The sequence below is a fragment of the Odontesthes bonariensis genome, chromosome 20 (assembly GCF_027942865.1).
Source record: "Odontesthes bonariensis isolate fOdoBon6 chromosome 20, fOdoBon6.hap1, whole genome shotgun sequence".
In the NCBI taxonomy this organism is placed as follows: Eukaryota; Metazoa; Chordata; class Actinopteri; order Atheriniformes; family Atherinopsidae; genus Odontesthes; species Odontesthes bonariensis.
Window position 1 is genome coordinate 22,686,696 of NC_134525.1, and position 27,450 is coordinate 22,714,145.

Below are 27,450 nucleotides of genomic sequence, written 5' to 3' on the forward strand. Positions count from 1 at the left end.
TTTTAAGGTCTGCCAGAGAGAAAACTGACATTATCCACCTGGAAGAAAGAGTTAATTTGCCTTTTGAGCTATTGCACATTGAATTATGTTTGCAAACCTAATTTCATATTATAGAACTACTTGATTTAGTAACAGCCTTTGTGAGATGGCTGGTTAATCATTCAAATACAAAACGGATTCAAACCTGTGATTATGATATGGAAATGTTGCTCAGTGTTAGACCACAGGGAACAAAAGTTTAGATTTTGCAGATTAAAACCAAAATAAATAAAACTTGAGGAACAAAAAATTAAAGTTAGCGATGTGGATTATGGAGGAAACGTGATTTTGATTCTGGGATGATATGTTAATTCGTGCTGCTATTACAGTCTGTGTGTTCACCCACACCGATCATCTTTCATCACATTCATGTTTCTGGGTCAGTTTATGTGAAAATCCCTCAAGTCAATCCTTTTCATTCATGAGTGAGTGCACACTCACCGTTTGACCTGTTATTTTTCCTCCTCTTTCAACTTTCCCACACATACACGTATATTATGGAATGTGGTTGAAAAAGAATTCGTGCCTCATGCGCTTCCCCTCTGATAATCCTTGATGTTTGGATTAGTGTCACGTCTGACATGATCTGAGGTGGCGAGGGAATTAAGGAAGAGGAGGATCGATGATGGCAGCTTTTCTAGAGACACTAGTTTAGACATGCATCTGTAAATGTTATCATCTGCTGTTTGCTGCTAAGCAGCAAGTACAACTTGTTTTTTCAAGAGATTAAATCAGCAGCAAAAATCAAATTGAAAATGAGTGAGCATCAAGTGAACATGAGACAAAAAAGTCAAGTTGTAAGCCAGAAAACTCTCTTCAAACATTGATCTGAAAGAGTTGGTCCAATGAGAGGTGAAGCAATTGATGTAACTTCTCCCTCATGGTGGATACAGATTAGGCTGCATGACATTGGGAAAATGTGCTATATGCATCATCGCCTTATATATATATATATATATATATATATATATTAATTACAGTGATGATATGACTCGCAACATATAAACAAATACTTCAGTATGTTGTGTTAAACTGATGTGTATTGATGACTTCATTCCACTTCCGCAACTGTGCATGCTCAAAATCAGAACCTCTTCAAAGTGAAATGCCACTTATTGCGGTCCAAGTCGTGGAACTACACTTACTGATTTCACAATAACGATGAATTTTCAATATATTTTGGAGCAGTAAATAAAGAGGAATTTATCAGTTGCCTTAACTAAGATTTCCCTCTTCATTTGCTTGCAAAGCAAAATGTGAGCAAAAGCAAAATATGAATTATCTACTTCATGCCAGGCAGCATAACAACAAGTCAGACTTTCTAGCTGTTTCTAAAAGGGGTGTAAAGAGTCAACGATACAAATGAGAACCTGGTTTTAACATTGAAAATGGCACAAAATTAATACGTGGACTCGTGGATTGATTTATCATGAACACTCCATCTACAATAAACTGATCCATTAAGTAGGTTGACACCAGTTTTTCTGTAGATTATGTAAAGTGGAAAACTGAAATTGACACTTAAAAGCTGAGAACATAACATATCTGAGAACTGTGACACATTAACGATTCACCACAAAATCTAAAATATTGAATGTGGAACACATTAAGATTTTATTAGCAGGAAGAAAAATTTTAGACAAGTCTGTAGAGCATTGATTAAGTGCATTAGTAGCACTAATGCTCTCCTTTGTTTGATGTAGCAGCTGCAACACAAACATCTAAAAGCGTCTCACTTCTCAGGAAAACGGTTTGTATTTGGGTTCTGTAGAAAGTCAAACTGCGGTTTTACTCCCATATGTCTGCTTTCACTTCCTCCACCAGAAAACACTGACAACTACACAGGATGTCAGGCCATCAGATAACTCAGCAGCCACACTTCCCAAAGATCCCTAATGAGAGCATTACATTTGTTACGAGCCAGAAAGCTACAAACGCTATATGTAATGTTTAAAGTGGTTAGAAACAAAGAGATAAAGCTGTGGGTTGATAAACTGCAAATACACAGTCTTTCAAAAAGTCTTCTTTGACCACTGGCCTGCACGCCACGGAAATCATCAAATACTCTTCAGATAATTCAGGAAAAAACACATCAAACCACATTAAGGAATCAAGAACAGGCTCATAAAAGTGGACCTGTGAAGATCTGTGAAGAACAAAAGAAGCTGCTGAGGCTTCAGCTGGTACACAAGATGATTAATGGTGTGTGGAGTGTTTTCTTGGACACTTTGAATCCGTGTTGTACCAATTAATCATGGCTGGAATGCCACAACCTGTCAGAGTTGCTGCTGAGGATGCGCATCCCTTTATGGCCACAGTTTAGCATTTTCTAGTGGCTGCTTCCAGCTGGATGATGCAACGTGTCACAAATCAAACATCAAACTGGATTCATGAATACATACAAGAGAGTCCGGTGGCCTCTAAAGGCACCAAGTCCGAATCAGAAGAAGACCGACAGATCAAATCTCAACCCAGTGTTGGTATGCTGTTCCTGATTAAACTTTGCTCCGTATATTTTTACTCCACCATATTTCAGGGGCAGATGTCACACCTTTTACCACCTGTAGCTACAGAAGGTTGCTGTTGTGCAGATTACATCAAATAATATCAGTAATTACAGCATATCATGAGTTTTACTTAAGATTAAACCACAAATTAGGTGGTACATTAGGTAAGTTTTGATAGCAATTCTCTTGTTCTTCTGACTGCAGGTCGTAGTATTTTTTTACTACTTTCACTCCGGTGAAAGATCTGAGTATTTCTTCTAATACGTCCCATCTCTGGTTGTTATGAGCTGCAAGTCTAAACTTTCATTTGTAACTTTCTTGTAATTCTTTGAGCATGAAGAGGTAAAACATAAGTATTTTGCATGAAAAATCAGTAAAAATGTGTCCATCAGATCTAATATTTTTTTCTTAACAACCGACAATCTCCCAGATAAGAACCCTTGATCTGCTGGATTCGCATCATCTTCCATATACCTTCACAGACCATCTGTTTTAGTACACTGTTGAGGAAAGGCCACACATTCTGGTTCATATATTACCATGCAAACTCAAACAAATTACATGCAAATGCAACAACTTTTCCTTCCTGCTACCAGACCACCGCAAACAGTTGCACACACAAAGCATGGAGCCTGTATTATGTAAACTATCAAGCACAAATATTCCGAGGGACTCTGCTTATTGCCTCACATTGAAACGGTGTGAAAGTGCATCTTAGGTGTGTCTGCAGACAGCTAACAATAACTGCTGGTGGAACCGGTGATACAAGGAATTACAACATAACAGAAAAGCGTGGACAAAGAGTAGGGAGAAAAGGTCACCTTTCATTATCTAAAAGGAAGCGTTTTCCCTCTGGTCTGCGGTAATTGTTGCCACCACCACTAAAAATTTGTAAGAAATAGAAACCTGACACCACATCTGAAGCAAACAAAAGTCTTAAAGAGGAAGTGAAAAATGGCTGATCCACAATGGGAGTTTTGCTAATTTCCCTCAAAACCTTTTTCATTGTTTTCAAGGGGAAACTAGATGTGAAGAGACTCACATGAATGGACCTATAAATATCTTGTAAAATCGAATCTGTACAGCTCACTGCACTCCATTCATGAGTCAAAGCATCTTCTTTTCATCTTATCTGTCGTCACAATACAAATTCCATCAAGAAAAAAGCTGGATTCCAGTGTTTATTCTTAGCTGCGGCTCACAAGAAACGAGTCCAACGAGCGAAATAAATGCCAAGACAAGAAAAAAATAACATATAGTTAGTTATCTTCTGTGGTTATTTGTGTTCTGGGTTTGACTGAGAGTCATCTTCCAAATGACTGCCACAAAAATTCATAGCGCAGGTTCAGGTTACATGAAGAAAAGATTTCACCTCCTCAACTGGGCCAGATTTAAGAAATAAATTCAAAGCATCTTAAGGTACTCATATGAAGCCACACAGGCAAGGTTTAAAAATTATTTATTTGTTTTGGAAGGGGCTTGATTTTTAGAAAAGCTTCCAAACAAATTTAGGAGGAAATTACTGCATTAATCCTCATTCATCCCTGCTTGTTAGCTTAATTTTAAGTGTTACTTTGATGAGGAGTCTCTTCTGATGATCAAAACCGTACACAATACGACTAACTTGTATAATGTATGCATGACTGTACCGGGATCTCATTCTTTGTGAAATATATATTGTGTTTTACAGCAACTCTGTCAGAAACTGAGTCTTTAGAGGCCATAAAGAGAATTTAGAAATAAATGTTGGCATAAAGCTCATTTAGAAAGAATAAAATAGTCCACCAGTTAATTCACACCTAAGTGAGCGGAAAAGTAGAGGTGAACAGAAAGTGAGGGTGAGAGAACATGATGCTACCAAACTAGTCTGTAGATTCTGGGATACTAAAGTCAGCTTTAAGTCTTTACATCACCTCAGTTTATGTTTTCACTCAGGACGTAAAGAGTAAAGCTGAAGGGTTAGCGTGAAACTCAAATAAAGAAATTATTAAAACAAAAACTTTAACTGAACAAAAACATCAAACTATTAAATGTGGTTTGCTGAATATCAGATCTCTCCTTTCGAAGTCTCTGTTAGTGAATGAGTTGATTTGTGATCATCATATTGATATATTTTGTCTTACAGAAACCTGGCTGCAGCAGGAGGATCATGTTAGCATTAATGAAGCAACTCCCTCTGACTGTTTAAATGTTCACGTTCCTCGAACCACAGGCAGAGGAGGAGGAGTGGCAGCTATCTTCAGATCAGGGTTACTAATCAGTCCCAGACCCAAGATTAGTTTGAGCTCTTTTGAATATCTGATTCTCAGTTTTTCCCACGCAAAGTGGAAATCACAGAAACCTCTTGTGTTTGTTGTTGTGTATCGTCCACCTGGCCCTTATTCTGAGTTTCTGTCTGAATTCTCAGAGTTTTTATCCCAGTTAGTGCTGAGTACAGATAAAGTCATTGTAGTGGGTGACTTTAATATTCATGTAGATGTTGAAAATGACTGCCTGAATATGAACTTTAATTCTATATTAGACTCTATTGGATTTTCTCAGAGTGTTCACGGACCGACTCACTGCCTTAATCACACCCTTGATCTTGTTCTGACTTATGGCATTGAGAGTGAACAGTTAACAGTGTTCCCTCATAACCCTGTCTTATCTGACCATTTTCTGAGAACCTTTGAGTTTACATTACTTGACTATGCAGTTTCTGAGAAGAAATTTACATATAGAAGGTGTCTATCAGAGGATGCTGTAACCAGATTTAAAGAATTAATTCCATCATCCTTTTCTTCACTGCCATGTGCAGATATGACAGAGGACGACTACATAAACTTTACTCCAGCAGCACTTGACTCTCTTGTTGACAGCACTATAGTTTCAATGCGTACAGCACTGGACAATGTTGCCCCTCTGAAAAGGAAGGTAATCAGTCAGAAGAGGTTGGCTCCTTGGTATAATTCACAGCTGCGTGCTTTAAAGCAGACTGCAAGAAAGCTGGAGAGACAGTGGCGTTCCTCTAATTTAGAAGAGTCTCAGTTAGTCTGGAAAGATAGTTTAACAATGTATAAGAAAGCCCTTCGTAAAGCTAGAACTGCTTATTATTCATCATTGATAGAAGAGAATAAGAACAATCCCAGGTTTCTTTTCAGCACTGTAGCCAGTCTGACTAAGAGTCCGAGCTCTGCTGAGCCAGGTAGTCCTTTAACTCTCAGCAGTGATGATTTCATGAGCTTCTTTATTAATAAAATTGTTTCTATCAGAGAGAAGATTGATGGAGTCCTTCCCACTATTATTAGTGATGTATCATCAAGTACAGCAGCTTTAGAAGTATCTTTAGAACCTGATTTGTATTTAGACGGCTTCTGCCCAGTTGATCTCTCTGAACTAACAACAGCAATAGTCTCTTCTAAACCATCAACTTGTGTTTTAGACCCAATCCCAACCAGACTGTTCAAGGAGGTTTTCCCATTAATTGACACTTCCATATTGGATTTGATCAATCTGTCTTTGTTGACAGGATATGTACCTCAGACTTTTAAGGTTGCTGTAATTAAACCTTTACTTAAAAAACCTACTCTTGATTCAGAAGTGTTGGCTCATTATAGACCTATATCCAATCTCCCTTTTATGTCTAAAGTTCTTGAAAAAATAGTTGCAGCTCAGCTTTGTGATCATTTACACAGAAATAATTTGTTTGAAGAGTTTCAGTCAGGATTCAGAGTGCATCATAGCACAGAAACAGCACTGCTGAAAGTTACCAATGATCTCCTCTTAGCCTCTGATAGCGGACTTGTGTCTGTGCTTGTCCTGTTGGATCTCAGTGCTGCATTTGATACGGTCGATCACAGTATCTTATTACACAGACTTGAACATGTTATTGGGATTAAAGGAACTGCATTAGGCTGGTTTAAATCATATTTATCTGATAGATTTCAGTTTGTTCTTGTAAATGAAGAATCTTCCTCACACACCAGAGTAAGTCATGGAGTTCCCCAGGGTTCTGTGCTTGGACCGATTCTTTTTACTTTATACATGCTTCCATTAGGTAACATTATTAGACAGCATGGCATAAATTTCCATTGCTATGCTGATGATACTCAGCTGTACTTATCTATAAAACCAGATGAAACCAATAGGTTGGTCAGACTACAAGCATGTCTTAAAGACATAAAGACCTGGATGACTCAGAACTGTCTGCTGCTAAATTCAGACAAAACTGAAGTCGTTATCTTTGGACCTGAGCGTTTCAGGGAGAAATTGTCTAGCTATATAGTTACTCTAGATGGTATTTCCTTGGCTTCTAGTTCTACAGTGAGGAACCTTGGAGTTATTTTTGACCAGAACTTATCATTTGACTCGCATATAAAACAGGTTTCTAGGACTGCCTTCTTTCACCTTCGTAATATTGTTAAAATCAGGAACATCTTGTCTCAGAGTGATGCAGAAAAACTAATTCATGCATTTGTTACTTCAAGATTGGACTACTGTAATTCTTTATTATTGGGCTGTCCTACATATTCTCTGAAAAGCCTTCAGTTGATCCAAAATGCTGCAGCCAGAGTTCTGATGAGAACTAACAGGAGAGATCATATTTCTCCAGTTTTAGCTTCTCTTCATTGGCTCCCTGTTAAATTCAGAATAGAATTTAAGATTCTTCTCCTTACATATAAAACTCTTAATGACCGAGCTCCATCATATCTTAAAGATCTCATTGTAAGATATTTTCCTAACAGAGCACTTCGTTCCCAAACTGCAGGTTTACTTGAGGTTCCCAGAGTTTCTAAAAGTAGAATGGGAGGCAGAGCCTTCAGTTATCAGGCCCCTCAATTGTGGAATAAGCTGCCAGTAAATGTCCGGGAAGCAGACACCCTTTCCACTTTTAAGACCAGGCTTAAAACTTTCCTTTTTTATAAAGCTTATAGTTAGGTCTGTTGAATCTGATAGTGTGTCTGCTAGTGTGTCTTGTTCTGCCTCCACCTCTGGCACCCTCTATACTTTCATTACCCCCTACCCGAACCAGGGTTTGAATCCCATTCCCGCTTCTCTTACCTCTTTTATTTCTCCCCCTACCCGAACCAGGGTTTGCATCCCCACCCCGCTGTGACTGGTGTGCAGTTGGTGAGAGGCTGAGGTAGCTTGTGGCTGTAAAAAGATGGTTGTTGTGGTGTGAGGAGCAGATCTATATAGGGAGTATAGGGAATTACTCACTGAGTCTGGTCCTTTACTTTATTTTATTATTTATTTTTTCGTTAGCACAAGTTTCTTGTGTTTACCTTGAATAGGGATGGCTCATGTGATCCTGAAACATCCCATAGTTAAGCTGCTATAGGCCTAGACTGCTGGGGGGCCTCATCTGACACACCTTTCCTCACTTTACTCTCTTTATGTATATGTGATATTATTGTGGTCATTAACTCGTGTTTCCCTGTTCCAACAGATATCCTTTGAATGGTGTTACAGTGCCGCCGTCGCGGTGGCCCCCTGCCCCCCTCCCCATCCCCCCCCCCCTTTTCTGTCTTCTCAAACCCCAGCTGGTCGAGGCGGATGGCCACCCTTCCTGAGTCTGGTTCTGCCAGAGGTTTCTTCCTGTTAAAAGGGAGTCGTTTCTCTCCACAGTCGCCTCAGGCACGCCGCTCAGGCCGGGAGATTGGACCGAAAAACAAAAAGTTTTCAGTGCAATCTGTTGGTTTTCTTAGCTAGGAAATTGTTTTTGAATTGGCTCTATATGAACGAATTGGATTATTTTTTGAATTATGATTATTATTAATTAATTGAATTCCAATTGGCTTGAATTGGACTTACTATCTAAGTGCCTTGAGATGACATTTGTTGTATTTGGCGCTATATAAATAAAAATGAATTGAATTGAAAAAAATTAAGCATATATGAAGTATAAAAAGTACAGAGCTGTCTTAACTGACCACTCGTTTGGTCAGGTCCATCTCCCCCCTCTGCGTGTAAACTGGAACAAGGTCAGTGGTCCAGTTAAATGTCCCGTATGATCGGAGCTCGACTGGACTGTGCATGGAAACGGAAATGCGATACAGTTCATGATGATATTCCTGCTGCTGAAGTTTAAACTGTAATTTTGTGACCAAACACTTTTGTGGATATTTTATCAGATCCAAAATAAAGTCGTCTTAAAGTGAAGAAATGCTTTTAAAATGTGTCCTTGAGATCTTGAAATGTACATTATTTGTATTCTTCACCTTTTTTGTTTATACGTCCCTCTTCCTTCCTTAGCTTACTTCTTTTCCTTCTTCCTTCCATCATCCTGTTCCTTCCTTCCCTCATTTCCATTCTTTCATTTCTTTCCCTTATTTCCTTCCTCCCTCCCTCCATCCCCTGCAACTTTCTGTTTGGACTAAGCACAAAAATGGACACACAAGAACGAGAGATTAGAAAATAAAACACTGAATAAATGCACTTTTACTTGTTTACTACTTTCCACGAGCTGCTTCCTTGATGTCCAATTCATTCGGAAATCAAACTTCCACTGATTTCTGTACACCAACATTCATTTGATGAACCTTTACCATGGCTTTGCACTTTCATTTTTCTTTTACCAACATATTTAAACCACTCATTACTTTTTTCCTCTGAAGTTTTCTGCATTTCCATCCAGCTGTCTGCATGCTTTCATCTTCACAGTGTGTACAAACCGCTGGACTGTTATCATGTCACTTTGGTTTAACATTTTTTTTGTCTATTCAAGTATAATCAAGCATAATCTTACTTTTCTTCTCAATGTTTTCAAAGCATAATGGAGAATTAATGGAGTTATAAGGCTTTTTAACCACCTTTTTTTTTATTGCATTCAGTGGATTAATATTGCACCTCATGTGTAGTCGTGTTTATGTCTACAGGATCAGTGTAGGAGCAACATTCTCTCTGTTTATGGTCTGTTTTTGGTTTCCACCCCCTCTTGAGGAGAAAAATTCCTCACCAACTAGTCTCCAACTATGTCTTTTTGCAGTCTGATGAGAATACTCTGTGGGTTTAGAACTACAAAAAAAGCCTTTTGGTAAAGTACAATTATCGATTAAAGCAGCCTTAATGAATTCTCTCCATTTAAGGACATTTGCTGTAAGCACCTCAAACGGGTTAAACCTCAAACAATGAGAGGAAACTGAGCTTCGGGGATCATTGTTGACTTTGGAAATGCCAATATAGTATTTGAAATGATTAATGTTGACGGAGAGTGTGTAAATGTCTGTGTGTTATGTCCAGCCCAGTGAGCACTCACATTAATTGGGTACAGCGTGGGCCAATACCCCCCTCACACCACATCACTCGCCAGGCAGCTGGCAGGCTGCTGAGCTCTCACACGCAAAAAAAAAAAAAAAAACTCATGCATATTTGACTAAGTAAGACTTGGAAAAATCAAGAGCCAATTCTGGCATTTTATGTTGGCATTTGGAGCTGATCAGAACTTCATAAGAGCCTTCAAGAGACGACAGATTGCACGTAAGGGCTGTGGTCGGTAAGAAAAAGAGGGGAATACTTAAGCTGAACAGTCAATGGGACTGAGTGAATCCCCACCAGATGTTTTGGGACTTAACCTTGTTGGAGGTGGATGGATTTGTTTTTTTAATGCTGAATCTCAGTTGTTTGATTTCAACCCATTCAGATCTACAGACTGTTAGAAGCCTAATTAATGCCACTGCTGATTAATTTAGTAGCCACCACCAGCTTTTCACCCCAACAACAACTTGCATGGGTCTAATCTAAAGCTTTGAGTTCAGGTTTTAATGTTGGGTTAACGGTAAAAAGCTCAGCTTGGATTTGAAAGGAGTATTTAAAAGTGCTTTAATGGTGACACATCCCAACTGTATGAGTTAAAAGTCAAAATGGAAAAACTGATGTTTTTAGTGACAGTTTTCTGCAGCTCTGGGAACAGCACACACATGATTCTGATGCTTTCGAACTACTGAAACAAAATCTCAGACGCAACTTGAACAATGCACAACATACCTGCACACATCCAAGTCATGGAAAACATGCAACAAAACCAAAGTGGAATAACAAGCAGAATGCCAATACAAACAGCAGCAATTTTGTACACACACAAGCATCAGCGAATAACTCAACATGGGACGGATATCCACTGACCTGAGCGTGGAGAGGCTGAGAGACGCCAAACATCTTCATCATCCTCATCAGACTCTAAACTGTCACCCGGTCAAAAAACTAACTTCCTCCGAGATGAACAAGCTGCTGCTCTCGTTCTCAGCAGCCTCACTTTAAATCTCTCCACACTCTTTTGCCGCTTTCTAACACACAAACACACACATGCACAGCACAACAGGAGCTCTGACAAACAGCCTGAAAGGTTGAGAGTCTGTGTTCAGAGTGCAGCAGCAATGCAGGAGGAGCAGAAGCTTCAGGTGGGTGGGAGTTAGCCAGGATGGAAGAGACGCTATAGGCCTGAGGACCAGAGAGCTCAAAGACAGCCAATGGGAGGAGTGGGAAGGACTTTCTGTTTGACTACCTGTTTGTGTTAAAGGGGCAGCCTGTTCAGGGTTTTTAGCATGAGGGCAAAGTGGCCAAACTGAAGAGGTTAGTAACAATAAACTGATTATTCAGGTAGTTATTTCACTGTTAAATTCATTGTACACTATTTTTTCTTTATGTCTACCAAAGAAATCTTTCAGTTTTAGTGAGGAAAAAAGAAATGCCACTAACTGTGGGCTCAGTGGATAATTCTCATCACCAGGTGAGAGGCAGATATGGGAGTTATACTTCCACAAAAGGACTACCTCAAAATCCTGTTTGGAAATGTGTTTGTTTCTCAGAAATAGTTTGTCGTGGTAATGACGGAGGCAGAGGTCTGCATACTGAAACTGAACTAAAAACTTAATTCGGCTCTAAAGCAGAACAAGGCTGTGTCCATTTTAGTCCTCACCACAAACGGTTTCCACATTTGAGCTATTTTGAGAGCCCTGCATTAAGCACTCAACAAGGAAGTAAAGCTTCAAGTCATTTTAAAGACATCACCAAAAAAAAATCAAGACGCTCTTTGACTTTTGAGATTTTTAATCCAAGTCTGAATAGCTCACCCTGGCTGAAATCACCACACCTAACGGTGCTGAATGGCTTGCCATCCTGTTGGGACACACCCATGATAAATTGATAGTTATATGTAACTCAAGCCTTTTCTGCCTGAAAATCCCCTTTAGCAGCCAAAGCACTTTGTATCCAAAAAAAGAGAAGGCGACTTCAGGTTAAAAGGATTTTCAATGTCAAGTTTTACAAAAAGAAGTTTCATGGTAGGAAGGTGGTACTTTTTAATTTTACCTGAAACTTTGGGATTAGGTTTGCATAGCTGAACATTTCTGATTGGTCGAGCATTCTTAAAGATTTATTTCCCGTCTCAGTCATTTCAGGTTTAATATCCACAATAGCCCATACAATCAGTTAACATAATAAGTTGTAACACAAACTCAGACACTTATTTTGGGAGCCACAGACTAAATGAGGACACAGAGAAAGAAAGCAGTTAAATCAGACCAAAGAAATATTAAACTCTGATCTTATCACAACAGTTATCCTCTAACACACAAATAAAGAAATGTTTAACATGGACAGATTTTGACGAAATACAGCTAAGGCTGACTCAGTGTAGCACTAAGACCCCGGTGAGCAGTTTGAACTCTTGGTGCTGTTGATCAAAATGCACCTGAAACAAGTATGGCTAGTTTGGAAGAGAACATGGCAGTGCCTGTGCTAACTTCTCTGACTTGCACCAACTTGTCATCGAACTAGCTTTAGTCCCACCCAGCAAGTAGCTTGGATTGGTTTCTCTTGTAGACAAGTTATCAGGGTTAAAAACTTGCTTTTAAGAGTAGATTTTCAGTTGAATTGGGGACTAGGAATATTCCCCTTAATTATTACAAAAAACCTCAAAACAAACTAGATTTTCATTCAACAAAATAGGGAAAATGTCAAGGGGTTGCACAATTTTGATGTAATGTTAGCTTATAAAGACTACACTAATCGAACAGATGAATTTTTATGAAAACTGGGATTTAAGAGTATCAAGATAATAACACGTGCCAATAGTAAAAGACCATTGTTTGGAAACAGGTTGAACCTGTATCATTCTTCAAGAAGCAGTTATGAGTAAAGCTGGGGCCTGAGCAGCTCCGCACCCGGAGACGAGCAGTCGGCATGATTCATTGTTGACATTCCACAGAAGGACCAAAGTATTCAAACTCTCGCCCACACATTGTTACTGTGACACACACATTTGTTTCTCCATGGGAAAAGCTCAAAATTCCTTTCCTCCCCGACTCCCTTCACAGCTTAACGTTTAACACCAAAGCTGACCCAATTCTAACCCCATCTGAACCCTCCACAAAGCGGTGAATTCACTCCATACAGTCAGTTTGAAAACCCTGGTGAGTTATCAGAACACATACAGACACACAAAGCTTTCACGACCCTGTAGAAACTACACAAACTAATTAAATATTTAAGAAGCCAAACCCCAAAGCACACCCATGTAGTTCAAGATTAAACTCAAGCATTTTGTGCAGGTTGCATGAGAATATCAAAGCTATATTTAGAAAATATGATACATATATACAGTACGAAAAACATTTATCATCAGGAATATTCAAAGATTGCTCAACCCTGCATGCAAGAAGTTTCGAAGACGCAAACAGGCAGTAAGCATCAAAACAGGCCCAATTCTGTTAAAGCTTTTAAAGGTGTAGAGATTTCAGGTGAGCACACAAAAATCAAAAGGTTTCTAAGGAAAGTAACAAGAAGAACTAGATTTACTGCCATGCAGGTGCCTGCATCACCAGCCAATAAAGCTTCATCATTGTATCCTGTTAAACAAACAATTTTGTCATATTGGCACATGTGGCATTCTGTTACTGCCAAAAAGTTACTCTAATCAGTTTATCCAGATGGATGTTTGTGCCAAATCCTCCCAAATTAAGAGGATTGAAACTATTATTTTCTCCTTTGGGGGTGGGGGCATGCTAAGATGTGATGGCTTCTGGGGGTGTCTTTTGTCATCTTTCGAGCATGACAACAAATTCACCTGTACAGCATGTGCAGGGCTCAGAGGGAGGGTGGTTACATTCCACAACAGCAGGGGGAGCCAATGAGCAAAAGAATTGGCCAGATTCTGAAATGAACTTTCAAATAAAACTTTAATCAGTTCATTTGTGCAAACATTAGGTGTAACATCACTATCTAAATGTTTTTATGGATTTATTCATGTGATATTTCTAAATCATAGCCATTATTTATTTTCTTGTGCAGTTTTGGTCACATTGTAGCAGTTCTACATTTTGTTTTCGTCTATTTTCGCTCAGCGAATGTGGATAACACACACTTCCTGGAGGCTCCAGAATTTATAGAGCAGAGAAAACAGAGAAGTCACAGGACCGTGAAAAAATACTTTCCTATCTTTGAAAATCCGCGGCTATGAAAATGTGAAAATGTTGTGATAGTAACTGAGGATTGTTGGATGAAACTACAACCCGTAGTAAAATAAAAAATATAAAAGAAATGCTCAAAGACAACGTAGGAACACATTTACAGGAGGTCATTAAGAATTCATAGCAGCTGGTGTAATAAAAGGTATATTCAAGGGAACGGTGGAGTCAGGAAAAAGCGGAACCGCCTCTCCGCAGCATGCTGCCGTTTCCTCCTCTTGATCAATACTGTGTATCAAGCTTGTCTTTGTGTGGCTGCTCATTACAGAGCAATCAGCTCTGTTACTTTGACTGACATTTTAATGATTATTCCTGTCTCATTTAACTGAGATCAAGCCTTGAATACTCAGCTACTCCACTTATTTGGCTCACCAACATTAAAGCCATGTCGGAGGACTTATCTGACACCACCATATTTTAAAAAAATTAGAAAGTTCCATGTTGCAAATAATAAGATTAAGACTATAAGTGGTACTTAGAAAACTACAGTGTTCCGTGACGCTTTTCCTGTGCACATGAAGGAAATGTCTTTTCAGCGTACAGACCTCTTAAAAGTCTAAAACAATGAAACAGTTTTGTAATTTCTCTCCAATAGACGTCATAGTGCTGTGATGCTGGGTTAGTATTGTGGTGCTTCTGCAGGAAGTCAGCGCCAGCTTGATATGACTGCTCCGCTTTTGAAAGGTGCAACAAAAACACACAAATTAAAAATGTCACACAGTTACTTATCAGCCTACCAAATGCCCCAAAAATATTACTGATCACAACAGATAGACTGCAGAAATTGTAATGAGAAGCCTCTAAAGTAGTAGGAGAAACATTCCTATGCATCAAATTATGAATATAAAGAGGATAACAAGGCCATCTACTGGTCAGCTTTGTCAAATGCATCCATTTACTTTGTAATTAGATCTATAAATAATCCAAAAGAAGACTATCAATGGGTCAAGTTTGTGAAATTTCATTAACTGATGTCCCTGTTGATCTGCAGAAAGGAAAAAGTAATCCTTACTGTAGCTTCAGATAACTTTGTAATGTTTCCAAAACTTGTGACTGAACAACAAGACGGAGACTGTGGACTTAGAAACGCACAGCTATGTTTTATATATCATTTCAGAATTAAACACATGAGATTATTAGAATAAAAAAAATAGGCTGAGAAAATATTAAATACACTTAAAACAATATTAAATCGTGTTTCATGAGCATTAAATACAGATCTTAACAAGAATAAATGCATCCCTTAGGTGGCTTTGACAGCTGGAAAATAATAATGATTAGAAAAATAATATCTACAACAAAGAAAATGAGGATAATTTACTTATAATGAAAGTGAAGTATTCAGAGTATAGGATTCACTGTATGTCCTGGCTGCAAACCTAGTATTTCCAGTTGAGGAGGAGTGTCATGGCTTCAGAAGAGGCGTTTGGCAACAGCAGTTAAAAAAAAAGTCAGACTGACCTCCGTTTCAGTTAAAAGAATTGTTAAAAATCAACTATTTCTCCCTAAAATGTTGCGACAGGAAGAGAAGTTGAAAGATACGAAAGATACGAAGAGAAGTTCGTTAACTCAAGTCGCTGCAGGAGCAAAGCTACTTTGTGCAGCTGACAGTCTTTAGCTGTTGTTTTTAGGCATCTTTAAATCTTAATCTTTCAGTACAGCCAATATTTGATTATATCTAGCTCAAACAGAGAGCCCTGTAATGTTGTATAACATCCTGTTTCATAGCAGCATCAGAGCGACTGCACTGCTAAACGCACAATACTATAAATTCACTTAATATTCTGTTTTCAAATTAGAAAAGAAACAAAATTATATTAATGAGATAAAGTTTTTTATGTTGAATAACAGCCAAATATAGATAGTATTAATTAGATTTATTTACTAGAACATAAAATTAAGTGCTAAAGGAGCACAGAAAACCTTAGTTTGTTAGTTTATGGATTTGTGGAATTTGTTCTTGGGTTTTGTTTTTGTTTCTTGTTTGTTATTTTAAGTCACGGGTTTTATAAGGATTTAATATTGTCAAATCCTTATTTCTCTTTTTGTTTCTTGTTACTCATATGATTACTCTTGTCTTCATTCAGTTTAGTTTCACCTTCTCTCCCATAGTTATCCTCAGCTTCCCTGTTCAGGTAATTAGCTTCTCTCACTCGTCTGTGTTCAATCTTCTCAGCTGCAACCATTCACTGATCAGTTCTCCACAGTATCTAAGCTCCCTGGTTTATTATAGATCCTCCCCGTTGTCAACTGATATTTTTTCCCTGTCGGTTCGTGTTCCTGTTCATGCTTAGAGTCACGGGCAGGTTTTGTTATTTCTTTTTTTTTTTGTAATTTAAATTTTTATTGATAGTTCTTTTTTAAGAAAGCATATTGTACACACAAGAATAACATAACAAAAAGGAACCAGGGGAGTTATATAAAACTAAATATTTTCATTCTGAGGAGGAAAAGCAAAAGCAATCTTTAACCAAAATCTTTACAGAAAATCTGGTCTCTTATGTGCCACAAAGTACAGCCAAATCATCCAGTCATCACTAAACTTATCTTGTTGGTTTTTCATTGCATAGGTAATCCTTTCCATTTTAAACACTTCATACACCACATCTAGCCATTCATCCAGACTAGGTGGGTCTCTCTGAAGCCATTTTCTTGTTATGGCCTTCTTAGCCGCCACCAGCAAAACCCTCAGCAGGTATTTCACCACTTTACCACAATCCAGTTCCTCAAGATCACATAAGTACATGGTTTTAAAGTCCAGGTTGATTTCCATGCGTAGCGCCTCCTGCAGGTCACCATGGACACCTTGCCAGAAGGGAGCCATGGAGGGACAGTCCCAAAAAATGTGGTAATGATCTGCACGATCACAACCACAGCATCTCCAACATTTTGTTTGTGTGGAGAAACTAGCTTTCTGGGCTGGTGTGCAAAAGAATCTGATAATATTTTTCCAACTATAGAATCTCCATTGGGCGGAGCTTGATGTTTTCCCATTGATAAGAACATATCCTCTCCCATTCCTCCTGAGTTAATACTAAGGCTACGTGCCCACGACAACGCTCTGAAGCATAAACGCAGATGTCCGTTTTTTTCCTCCACAATTTATCTGCGTTCTCACGAGCGCTTGGGGGTGGATATCTGTCTATCCATGGGAACAGGGAAAACGTATAAAACTCGCAGTTTGCCGATGTAGTATGCACGCCCCGGACGTAGGTGGCAGTAGCAACAATACCTTTGGTATTGTTATATGAGTTATATTGTTATATATTAATAGATATGAGAAATGCCTGTTTTGTGGCTACTTCCTCCGCGTCAGTTGGAAGAAAATGGCGAAGCGTGGCGGCAACAACAGTACGCCTTCAAACTTTGTTTGGACAGATGATGAGGTCCAGTTGCTCCTGAACACGACACTGAACTACAAAGCCAGGAAGGCAGTGGATAATGTAGATTGTGAGAGTGTCCAAAATAAATATAGTGAGATATGGGAGTCGTTCATGGAGAGCTACCCACTTAATGTGTGCAAAAAATGCACTTCTGCGTTTTGAACTGTTCCTGCGGCGACGAGAGGTTGGATCGTTTTCAAGATCTCCACTCTGGAGGGCGTTTGCGTTTTCTCCGTTTTGAACTCCTAAACGCCGTCGCCGTGTGCAAGATAGGCACATCTGTGGAAATGTTCTGCGTTTATCTGTCGTTACCGTTGTCGTGGGCACGTAGCCTAAGTTAGTCTCCTTTTCCCATCTTGACTTAATTAACATTGTGTTGTTTCTTATCATAGATATAATAGAAGCATAAAGTCTGGAGATAATCTTTTTACATTTGAAACCCTTTACTGCTTCCAGAAACATATCTATCATTTTGTTATCTGGTTCTCTCTCTTTTTTGGGGAATGTTTTGCATATATAGTCCCTGATTTGCAAATACCTGAAAAAAATTCTGATTCTCTAGCCCATATGTATCTTTCAAATGCTGGAAGCTATACACCTGTTCTTGGTCATTGACCAGTGAACTGTATGTTGTAAGGCCTTTATCAGTCCAAACCAGGAACTGCTTGTCATAAACACTAGGTGTGAAGCTTGAGTCATATGCAAACCATTTAAAGGATAAGACCGGTTTTTTGACATTGGGCCCTTGATTTCACATTATAACATGATGTTCTACTCACCCCTGCTTGTTGTTGAACATTTGGAGCTGTTCCGAAGATATTCGCGAGGCGTCTGGCTGCTCTCTTGAGATATTCGGCCATGAAACGGTTTCCTATGGGCAAGCTTATACAGGCACAAACTATGCTGTTTATAATTTATTAATTACTCTACACTAGCACTGATAACGTGGAGGTGCGTCGCTTACTTAAAAAAATCCGGGTTACTAATTTTGAATTTTAGCCGAATTAATAAATAGGCAGCAGGTCTGTGGGCTGTCTGTGGCAGTAGCACCAGAGGACGTCAGTAACACCCACTTTACGACAAAAAAAAATCAAAATTACAATAACCCGGATTTTTTTAAGTAAGCGACGCACCTCCACGTTATCAGTGCTAGTGTACAGTAATTAATAAATTATAAACAGCATAGTTTGTGCCTGTATAAGCTTGCCCATAGGAAACCGTTTCATGGCCGAATATCTCAAGAGAGCAGCCAGACGCCTCTCGAATATCTTCGGAACAGCTCCAAATGTTCAACAACAAGCAGGGGTGAGTAGAACATCATGTTATAATGTGAAATCAAGGGCCCAATGTCAAAAAACCGGTCTTATCCTTTAAGGATACCCATCTTTTGTCTCATGTTATGTTTTTGGGTCACATTATTCCAAATCTCCAGTGAACAAGTGATCCAGGGGTTCGGTTTTGTTATTTCTAAGGTTTTTGTTTTTCAAAAGTTGAGTCATATGATGTTTTGGCTTTGCTGCCCTTTTCCTGAATCAACAAAGTTTAACCCTTATATTGCATATTTGGCATATTTGACATACACAAAACTAACAAAAATAAGAATATAATCTTAAAAAGCTTTCAGAGCTTGATCTATACTACTCTAAATGATTACAGCCTGAAACTGTCCACTTACTTGTGCAGCACAAACAGATCAGAGTCTCTGTGATCAGTCTCAAAGACAATCACACAATGACTCATTGAGTCTGAGCATCAGTCCTTGTATTTAGCCTTTGGTTTACAAATCGGCCGCAGGCACGCAGTTGTATTTCATTACAGTGAACCTGTATCCATGTGACTGTCATTTTTGGGTCACCAGCATTACAGCATATTAGTCGCACCAGTGGGTGAGACGTCACACTCATCCTCTTCGTCTTCTGAATGAAGGAAGGACAGGCTTGCTTTTGCTTTTGAAAGCGGTGGCCAAAGAGACAATCAAGGGTTCATTTTTATTCACAAAACTGTATCTACATACAGCGGGGAAAATAAGTATTGAACGAGTCAGCATTTTTCTCAGTAAATGTATTTTTAATGGGGCTTTTGACGTAACATTTTATAATTTTGTGTTGATAACAAAACAAAGAAGCCCATAATTCAAGTTATGAATTGTGAGGTTAAAGGACACAGGAATAAGTATTGAAAACATGAAGAAAAGAAGGTTCAAAAAAGCATGGAAAGCCAAGAAACCAACTGAAATCTGTCAGTATTCAGATAGCAATCCTTCCCCCTATCAGTGTAAATTAATATCAGCTTATGGCCTATAAAAAGGTTTCTTATTACCGAGATGTCACACAGGAAGCATCTCATGATTGCTAAAAGCAAAGAGCTCACTCAAGACCTTTGCAACCCAATTGTTGCATTACATATTGATGGTACTGGTTACAGACATATTTCTAAACTTCTGAATGTTCCAGTAAGCAGCGTTGGGGCCATAATCCGGAAGTGGAAAGAACAGGATTTCATCATAAACCAGCCACGACCAGGCGCTTCTCACAAGATTTCTAACAGAGGAGCCAAAAGAATACGTGGTAGATTTGTCCACTTGCGGAGAGATTCAGAAACACCTGGAATCAGCAGGTAAAGTTGCTTTAAATGAAAACAATACGTAATGGACCATGGAGAACATAGTCTGGTCAGATGAGACCAACACTGAACTCTTTGGATGTCATAGCACACACTGTGTTTGGAAAAGAAATGGCACAGCATATCACCCCAAAAAATACCAACAGTGAAGTTTGGAGTTGGGAACATCATGGGTGGGGATGTTTTTCAGCATAAGATGCTGGCAGACTTGTACGAAGAAATGTACCGAGACATTCTTGATAAGAATCCACTTCCATCCACCAGGATGCTGAAGATGAAACGTGGTGGATGATCCCAAATACACCGCCAAGGAAAGAAAATAAGGCTGCTAGAGTGGCCCAGTCAATCACCTGATGTCTATGGAGAGAGCTGAAGATCCGAATTCACACAAGAGACCCCTAGAAACCTTCAAGATTTAAAGGATAAGACCGTTTTTTTGACATTGGGCCCTTGATTTCACATTATAACATGATGTTCTACTCACCCCTGCTTGTTGTTGAACATTTGGAGCTGTTCCGAAGATATTCAAGAGGCGTCTGGCTGCTCTCTTGAGATATTCGGCCATGAAACATGAAATGTTCTTTGATTTCTCCAGTGCATTTAACACAATCCAGCCTGATCTGCTTCGTCTGAAACTCCAGAAGACTCAGGTGGAGGCCTCAACAATCACCTGGATTAATGACTACCTGACAAACAGACCACAGTTTGTCAGACTAAAGAATTGTGTGTCTAACCAGGTGATCAGCAGCACAGGAGCACCACAGGGGACTGTACTCTCACCATTCCTTTTCACTCTGTACACTTCAGACTTCCAGTACAAGTCAGACTCCTGTCATCTACAGAAATATTCAGATGACTCTGCAGTTGTCGGATGTATCAGAGATGGACAAGAAGCTGAGTACAGAGAGCTGGTGGACCGCTTTGTGGCATGGTGTGGGAACAATCATCTCATCTTGAATGTTAACAAAACAAAGGAGATGATTGTAGATTTCAAGAGAAACAGGGTCAGATCAAACCCTGTTTCCATCATGGGAGAAGAAGTGGAGGTGGTTGAGGAATATAAATACCTTGGTGTTCATGTGGACAACAGACTGGACTGGAGACACAACAGTGAAGCCATCTACAAGAAAGGACAGAGCAGACTGTACTTCTTGAGGAAGCTAAGGTCCTTCAAGGTTTGCAACAAGATGTTGCAGATCTTCTACAAGTCTGTTGTTGAGAGCGTCATTTCGTCTTGCGTCATCTGTTGGGGCAGCAGCATCAGAAGCAGGGACCTAAAAAGACTCAACAACCTGATAAGGAAGGCTGGTTCTGTTCTGGGGACGACTGTGGAACCTCTGGAGACAATAATGCAAAGAAGGATTTTGCATAAAATCAAGAGAATTATGGACAACCCTGAACATCCTCTCCATGAGACTGTTATCAGAAAACAGAGTCTCTTCAGTCAAAGGCTTCTTCAGTTTGGATGCAAAACGGACCGCTACAGGAAATCTTTCCTGCCCACAGCCATCAGCATCTATAATAACTCCTTGGTTTAATTGGGCTACATCAACATTTAATTTCCCTCTGGGATAAATAAAGTATTTTTGAATTGAATTGAAACGGTTTCCTATGGGCAAGCTTATACAGGCACAAACTATGCTGTTTATAATTTATTAATTACTGTACATTAGCACTGATAACGTGGAGGTGCGTCGCTTACTTAAAAAAATCTGGGTTACTGTAATTTTGAATTTTTGTCGTAAAGTGGGTGTTACTGACGTCCTCGTCGTGCTACTGCCACAGACAGCCCACAGACCTGCTGCCTATTTATTCATTCGGCTAAAATTCAAAATTAGTAACCCGGACCGTTCACAATGATTGGATACTGATGCAGTCTATCAAACTGCAATCTGCTCCTCCCTCCCCCTCCCCCTCCCCCTCCCCCTCCTTCCCCCTCCCCCTCCCCCTCCTTCCCCCTCCTTCCAGTGTTGCCAATTTAGCGACTTTGTCGCTAGATTTAGCGACTTTTGGCCATCTCTGGCGACAAAAAAAATAATCTAGCGACTTAGCGACTTTCGGGCTCAATCTGGCTGAATCTAGCGACAATTTAACTTGTTTTGTGAGTGACAAATCAGTTGCCCCACGACACCATACAAGCCGAGACAGAAGCACTGCAGGACGGCGGCAACCTGGCATACCGTCATTTCCTGTCAAAACGGCAGTTTCAAGCTAGCTACAACGAGGGTAGGTTCACTTCCTGTTTTCAAAACAAAAGCACCTTTTTATCGTAATGGCTTTCCCTATGATAAAAGGCAACGGGTATTTTATTTTGTCAAAATAACCGGAAGTGCGTTGCCCACTGCGGCTAGCTTTAGTAGCGCCGAATTCGTCGGAACAAAATTGTAAATAGCCGGTATTTTGGCAGGTTTTTAACACATTGGGGATCTAAACGACAACTTTCTGGCCTGAAAAGTTTCAAATGTTGCTAAAGTTTACAGAGTTTAGAGCTGAAATCAGCTTCAGGCCGGCTGATTTCGGCTCGGGTAGGAGCGAAAATATATAATATGGGCGTGGTTACGTCACTTATGACGTCATGACGCAATCTAGCGACTTCTAGCGACTTTTCAGAGAGCCAATAGCGACTTCTTGTGATTTTTTTTTGGCAACACTGCCTCCTTCTCCCTGTGCGCGTACCCTGCTCCGTGAACGAAGCTTGGCAGGAAGCTAAACTAGAGCCAGCTTGGCTAGCACCTAGCATTATTAAACGTATAGTTAGCATAAACTAAATATTAAATACTAAATACGGCAACGATCGATGCTTGCTGTCAGAACAGCGCTCGTGCACCTTCGTGCTCGTGCGCGTTCATATACTCTAGAGGGGTGCCTTCGGGGGGAAAGTGAAGAAAAGGGTTGGGACTTTTTACCTGTGTATTTTCAAAATGCAGCTTCGCTGGACTCAAAATCCAGGATCTCCTACCCTACCTGTAAAGGAAAACGCCGGAAAGTTTCAAATTTACTATTTTCCCTGGTACATGTTCCCCAAAATCGATTTCTCACCTTGTTTACATTTGTCAGCCCGAGAGAGTAACATTCGCGAATGTTTGAAAGTCAAGTTATACCGCTCTGGCTCTCCCTCCCTAGCGCCGCCATGTTCATTCAACATGACGTCAGAAATGCAAACATTTTTTCTACAGCAATGGAAGACACTTACGAACTGTCTTGGTCTGACTCGGACCCGGAGATAGAATGCGAAGTTTCGGCTGAGTCCGAGTCAGATCATGATCAGCCTCTCGATCCAAGTTATGTTAGCTTATAGCCATCAGCCGAGATGGTCTGATAAGGCTAAAAATAAGGATGGACAAGTGGCTGTCGCAGCAGCCGCGACACCGCCGCCAAATGCTAACGACTCACCGGTTGTATCCACGAGCCGTGAGGCGTTTCCGGACCCCATACCCAACCTTGTGTATCATTTCCAGGCCTACCGGCAGGTGACCTACTTTCTCCATGGGAGACTTGGGAAGCGCTTCCGAAGAGTGATTCCCTCCTGTGCGGTGTGGGCGATCAGGGATAAATATGAGTCGCAGGACGGGACCTACAAGGGTTTCCTTCATGCCGACGAGGCAGTTGTAGACTATCACTACAGATATATGTGAACATACATGTTGAAATAAAAATCATTTCTAATTCTACTATATACAGGTAGTATTCAATCATTGTGTATTTCCAAGTTACACTCTACACTTTGTTAGAGCACACTCCCGCCACACAAGTAGAATTTTATTTCCGCTGCACAAGTAGAATTGCATTTCTGACGTAAAATATGCCCGGATGTGGCTGAACATGGCTGCGCCCATGGCCAGAAGTGAAAAAATCTGGGAGCGCAAGGTTATGAGTTGAATAATGTAAAACAGTGTGAGAAATCGATTTTGGGGGACAGGTGTCAGGGAAAATAGGAAAATTGAAATTTTCCGACGTTTTTCTTTAACAAACCGAGAGCTCTCTGACGGCTGTTTACTCATGAGTGCTTCACATAATCCTGCTTTAAAAAGAAAAAGAATATATCTATCCCATTAAGCAACGCCAGAAGTGAAGCTCTAGACGTATGTTGGAGTAAAATTCAGCCCTCATGAGACTTTGGACAGACATTTGTGCCCTCAAAACGATCAAACAAACAGACTTCGTTCCACTGACTCCTCATTTATCGCCTTGGCGCAACTATAAGTAGTTGCTAAATCAGTTTGAATCAAAAAAAAAAAAAAAAAGGAAGGGGCCAAAATATCCTATTTATTTTCTTGTTTTCTGACATCCATCCATCCATTTTCTATACCCTCTTAATCCATCGGTCGGGTCGCGGGGGGGGCTGGAGCCTATCCCAGCAGTCATCGGGTGAGAGGCAGGGTACACCCTGGACAGGTCGCCAGTCCATCACAGGGCCACACAGAGACAAACGGGACAAACAACCACACACGCTCACTCTAAGGACAATTTCTTTGGAGACACCAGTTAACCTAACATGCATGTCTTTGGACAGTGGGAGGAAGCGGAGTACCCGGAGAGAACCCTCGCATACACGGGGAGAACATGCAAACTCCACACAGAAAGGCCCCAGCTGGGAGTTGAACCTGGAACCCTCTCGCTGTGAGGCAACACAGAAAAGTAGTTCTTGCTCTGAGAAGTGGAGAGGCTTTTAAATATCTGAGATAAAAGCACCGCCGTCTCAAAGTCAAGTCAAGTAAGACACCATCTCTAGTGGTGTAACTTCTGTAGCAACATCTGACGGTTTAATAAATACGTGATTGCCGGTATGCAACACACTTCCTCTTTCATGCTCTGGAAAAAAGTACAAGCATGTGTTTGTGTGTGTGTGTCTCATGTGAAAGGTCAACTAATACAGATGCTTGATTCCTTTCTGTATTTTTCAGCATCTGATTACTGGTAGTGACACAACAGGCATCATATTTTAGTTTTGTTTTTAATCTGATGATCTAAAACTCCTGACCCAAAACACCATGACTCAGTTGAGAAGCTTTCACCAATCAAACCAGTGGCACAACAGACTGTTTGTGAGCTCAATTTACTAAGAAATGTTTGGCATTCAGCTTACTCTCCCACAGCTGCTCAAATCACAATAAGTAGAAAAAGGAAGGTCAGAGTTCACTGAAGTGCAACAAAAATACCTGTTTTATTTAGAATCTGAATACAATGGCAAAGCTTGGAAGAGACAAAGAAATATTTGACAAAATACAAATAGATTATAATCAGTTTAAACTGCAAGAAGTCCCCCTCTTAGCTCAATTTAAACATCACTTTAGGTTTGTCTTTTTAATTAAAACTGCGCTGGGTCATAACAGTTTAGAATATTTCCTTACAATCCCTGCAATATAAATTAGGGCATGAAGAGTTAATTGATCTTCCACAGAACGACTGCAATGTCCCAAACACAGGAAATAAGTGAAAACAAGGGAATGACCAGCAGAGGATGGTGTTTCTACAGAGATACACACCATCACACACATCCAGGGAGTCATAAGACGTGCCTGAAAGGATCATCTCATACTGTTTTCATGGCCAGAGCAGAGACTGGTCATTCATAACTTGCAAAGTTGGCAATGAAGTTAATAACGGCTTGCCTGGACCCATGCCGTCCACTCCCCTAACTAGATATTCGTCTGGCACTGTGACATGAAACACCAGTTTCTCGGTTGTTACACTTTCGGTCCAATGAGTCCTCCAGGAGCACAAATAGATTACTGTGCAAAGTCTTCATCCATCCCTCTTTTTCTTATATTATTGCAGAAAAATGGGAAACAAGTGCAGCAATTTCTTGAAAAATGGTCAAACATAAAGGTAAATGCAGTACATGAGGCAAAGTAAGAGTTTGTGCAATTCTAACAAGCTTGAAAGTCAATATTTGGTCTGAGCACCACTCACACACACTGATAGTCTAAAAGCTCAAGGGGCAGTGGGCGTGGTGCATTATTCCAGCCTTTGATCAATATTATCAGTCAGTTACATACTGTAAGTGAGGTTGAAACACCCATCAAACTGCTGATGGAGCATACGAATAACAAAGGAATGATACAGTACTGCGTTTAGAAATAAATAAATATTAACAAAAACATAATCAGTTTTCCACAAAAATCTTAAAAGTGGATGAAGAGAACCCAAATAAACAGATCAGACAAAAAAAAATGGAAACATTTCCATAAAATAAAGTACCGTGAAAAAGTCCTGATCCATTCTTTATATATGTCAAGGAAAACAAGAAATAGACTTAAAGGATAAGACCGTTTTTTTGACATTGGGCCCTTGATTTCACATTATAACATGATGTTCTACTCACCCCTGCGTGTTGTTGGTCATTTGGAGCTGCTCCGAAGATATTCGCGAGGCGTCTGGCTGCTCTCTTGAGATATTCGGCCATGAAACGGTTTCCTATGGGCAAGCTTATACAGGCACAAACTATGCTGTTTATAATTTATTAATTACTGTACACTAGCACTGATAACGTGGCGGTGCGTCGCTTACTTAAAAAAATCCGGGTTACTATAATTTTGAATTTTTGTCGTAAAGTGGGTGTTACTGACGTCATCGTCGTGCTACTGCCACAGACAGCCCACAGACCTGCTGCCTATTTATTCATTCGGCTAAAATTCAAAATTAGTAACCCGGATTTTTTTAAGTAAGCGACGCACCTCCACCTTATCAGTGCTAATGTTTCATGGCCGAATATCTCAAGAGAGCACCCAGACGCCTCTCGAATATCTTCGGAACAGCTCCAAATGACCAACAACAAGCAGGGGTGAGTAGAACATCATGTTATAATGTGAAATTAAGGGCCCAATGTCAAAAAAACGGTCTTATCCTTTAACAATTTACTGAAACATGAACAAAGTTCAAAGTTGTACAATTCTAAGGAGCTTTAAAGTCTCCATGGAAGGGTGGCTGTCAATAAGCCGTTCTTAAGGAAGGGAAACAGGGAGAAAAGGCTGAGCTGTGCCAAATGACACAAGAAGTGGCCTGAAAATCAGTGGCAGCAGGTCTGATGGAGGGATGAATCCTCCCCAGAACCCGGACCTCAACATTATTGAAGCAGTTTGGGATCATGTTGACGGAGAACGGAACAAAAGGCAGCCGACATCCAAAGAAGAGCTTTGGGATGTCCTTCAAGAAGCCTGGAGAACTATTCCTGAAGACTCCTTAAAGAAATGACAGAAAGCTCGTCTGAGAGGGTTCAGGCTGTGTTGGAGAATAATGGAGCTCAGACCAGATATTCAGTTTAAAGCTCCTTAGAATTGTACAAACTGTTTCTGCCTTATATTCTGTTTGCTTAAAAAAAAATTTTTTTAAAAATGAAAAAAAATAAAATAAAATCGCTGCAACTATTTCTTGTTTTCCTTGAAAGATATAAAGGAATGTGGGGTGGATCAGGACTTTTGAACAGCACTGTAACTTTATGGGAATAAATATATT

At 39.9% G+C, this 27,450-nt stretch overlaps 1 protein-coding gene across 2 annotated transcripts in view; it reads right to left on the reverse strand.

Moving 5' to 3' along the window:
- Positions 1-27,450, reverse strand: part of pld1b (phospholipase D1b) — a 67,994-nt gene that overhangs the window by 39,072 nt on the left and 1,472 nt on the right. The window contains exon 1 of one of the 2 annotated variants that reach the window (XM_075452983.1): positions 10,650-10,887. The exons of the other annotated variant lie outside the window; for it this stretch is intronic. The gene's annotated coding sequence lies outside the window, so the exon portion shown is untranslated. Of the gene's footprint in view, positions 1-10,649; positions 10,888-27,450 lie in introns of those variants that run through there. 2 annotated transcript variants of the gene reach the window in all.